This window comes from Primulina huaijiensis, chromosome 11, assembly GCF_012295235.1.
Source record: "Primulina huaijiensis isolate GDHJ02 chromosome 11, ASM1229523v2, whole genome shotgun sequence".
NCBI lineage: Eukaryota > Viridiplantae > Streptophyta > Magnoliopsida > Lamiales > Gesneriaceae > Primulina > Primulina huaijiensis.
The window spans coordinates 7429595-7432657 of record NC_133316.1 but is presented as its reverse complement, the minus strand read 5'-3'; the positions used below and the strand labels follow the sequence as shown (position 1 = coordinate 7432657).

The window sequence follows — 3063 nt, the reverse complement described above, 5'->3', positions numbered from 1 at the left end:
TTCTGATTGAGAAAATAGATATTTCAAGCTCTTGTGATCAGAATAATCTCAAATTTCTCACCATATAGATAGTGTATCCAATTCTTCAAAGCAAATACGATGGCAGCTAATTCAAGATCATGAATCGGGTAGCGAGTCTCATGTGGCTTTAATTGTCTCGAGGCATAAGCAGTCACATGTCCCCGCTGCATCAACACACAACCTAGTGATGAAACTTAAAATTAATAATTTATTATATGTTAAAACCTATATTTTCAAATTTAAGTTTCATTAAAATTATAAAATTATGTTATTTTAGTATTGTGTGTTTATATTTAAATGTCTTACTAAATATGTTTTATTTTCAGGTTTTCTACGTGTTGGTAAAATAATGATAACTCAAGCTAGAAAATTCAAATGGAGGTGATTCAAACATTTTTGAAATCCTTGAGAAATTATCTACAACTTTGCAGAAGACATGATTGCTTAAAAAGTTGGTTAAGATGATCAAATTGTGAAAATATCAAAAGGAGGACAAATTTACTTTCACCATGACCAGCATATAGTAAAAAAATCATAACTATTTCAATATTTAACCAAATGAGGTGAACCAAGTGGCCAAATTCATCTACAGATAATTTCCCACATGTTTGCTGTTTTGAGCAGAGTCAAATTCGGTGATTAAAGTCATGGAGCAAAGCATTGAAAGAAAAGACATGGAATTGAAGTTGGAGGAGACAAAGACTACTATTACAACTACATTGCATTAATAGAATTTTTGACCCTTTCTCTCATTTGGCCTATAAATAGAGGCCTTGTGCTAGCTTGAGAATCATTCCATCTCATTGTAAAACATAGTGTGAGTGTGTATAAAAGTTCTAAGTTCCAATATATTTTCCATTTTCCAAATTATGAGTGATGTTTTTAGTGTTGATCAAAAGTAAGTTCATGGAAAGCTAAATCTATTATGTCAAGGTGAAGAGGATGAATTCTTGGTGAAGTAAGATTGTTTATATTTTGTATATTCTTTCTTTATTTCTTTTCATTTTGCTAATTTCTTTTTATTGTAGGTATAAAAATGAATTATTTGTTGTTATCAATTTACATCAAATGCTTGATACCATTGAAGTGGTTATCTTGATTTGTTGTTTAATTTTGATACAATAAATATTTCATCAATTATTATTGTTATATTATACATATATATATATATATATATTTATATAATTATATCATATATTTCATTTAGACGATAGCGTGGCTCTGCCGGTTGTTCTAAATGAAATATTATGATATCTAACAATCTAACATTTACTTTATCGCAACTAACTTTTACTTTCCGCATCTAACATTTACTTTATCGCAACTAACTTTTACTTTCCGCATCTAACATTTACTTTATCGCAACTAACTTTTACTTTCCGCATCTAACTTTTACTTTATCGCAACTAACTTTTACTTTCCCGCAACTAACTTATTAAATCATATATTTCATTTAGGCAATAGCGTGGCTCTGCCGGTTGTTCTAAATGAAATATAATGATTTAATTTAACATTTATTTTATGCAGTTATATATTTATATAGTTATATATATAATCATAGGTACCATATATAAAATATCGGTGAATTCGGTATTTTCTATAGTGGGAACTATATTATATTAGGTGTGTGTTTAAATATTTTTATTTTCTTGGAACCATTATTTATGGTGGTTTCCTTTGTTTTACTTTTAGTTAAACAATATTGCATAAACCAAGAATAAATCCTCGAGCCTTGACAAAATTTATAATTTGTAAACTTCGTTCTTGCATTTGGTAATCTATAAATTAATAAATTTAAACTTAAAATAACCTCTCTGTGGATCGATCTCGTACTTACGAAATATATTACTTGCAGACAACCTACACTTGGGTGAATTATAATTTAAGTAGTAGCAAGTTTTTGGCGCCGTTGCCGGGGAGGTATAAATTAAGTTTATATTTGTTAATTATGTTTTATTTATAAGTATTGTGTTGTTTTTTTTATGAGTATTTGGAGTCGAAAAAAAGTGGTAGACTTATTCGAGTATCTGAAAATAATTTAAACATGGATGATAATTCAAATAATCAAGATAATGATAACAATAATAACAATAATAATAATAATAATCAAGAACATGATCAATTAAGAACACTTAGGCACCATATGAACCCTATTAGAACTAGTGCCCCATCTTGTTTAGTTTTTCCTCCTGATGCATCTAATTTCAACTTTAAACCTCAAATTATTCAACTTTTACCAAATTTTCATGGCTTAGATTCTGAAAATCCATATTTACATCTAAGAGAATTTGAGGAAGTTTGTAACACTTATAATGATCAAAATTGTAGCATGGATATAGTTCGATTAAAGCTTTTCCCTTTTTCTTTAAAAGATAAAGCTAAAACATGGCTACAAAATTTGAGATCAAGTTCAATAAGATCATGGGAAGAAATGCAACAACAATTTCTCAAAAAGTTTTTTCCTTCCCATAGAACAAACTCTTTTAAAAGACAAATTACTACTTTTTCTCAAAAACAAGGAGAAACATTTTATCAATGTTGGGATAGATATAAAGAATTACTTAATACATGCCCACATCATGGTTTTGAAACATGGAGAATAGTTTCTCACTTTTATGAAGGTCTAATACCTAAAGATAGGCAAATGATAGAATTCATGTGTAATGGAACTTTTGAAGATAAAAACCCAAATGAAGCTATGGAGTATTTGGATTCATTAGCAGAAAATGCTCAAAATTGGGATAATATAGGCACAATAGAACCACCAACAACTAAAATCAATAATTCAACAAATGGGGGTGGTATCTATAATCTTAAAGATGATATAGATATTCAAGCTAAACTTGCATCTTTAGCAAGAAAAATTGAGTCATTAGAAATGAAAAAGAGTGGTCAATTAAAAAGTATTCAAGAAATTGTTTGTCATATATGTGATACACATGATCATGCTACAAAAGATTGTCCAACATTACCTTCATTTAAAGAATGTCTCCATGAACAAGCAAATTATGTTAACAATTATAAAAAACCAATACTAGATCC

General features: G+C 28.5%; 1 non-coding gene across 1 annotated transcript; it reads right to left on the bottom strand.

The window, feature by feature from the left end:
- Positions 1-2496: 2496 nt before the first annotated feature.
- LOC140989076 (small nucleolar RNA R71) lies at positions 2497-2607 on the bottom strand. Its single transcript, XR_012177423.1, has one exon. It is a non-coding gene; the product is annotated as a small nucleolar RNA R71 (small nucleolar RNA).
- Between the last annotated feature and the right edge of the window lie 456 nt (positions 2608-3063).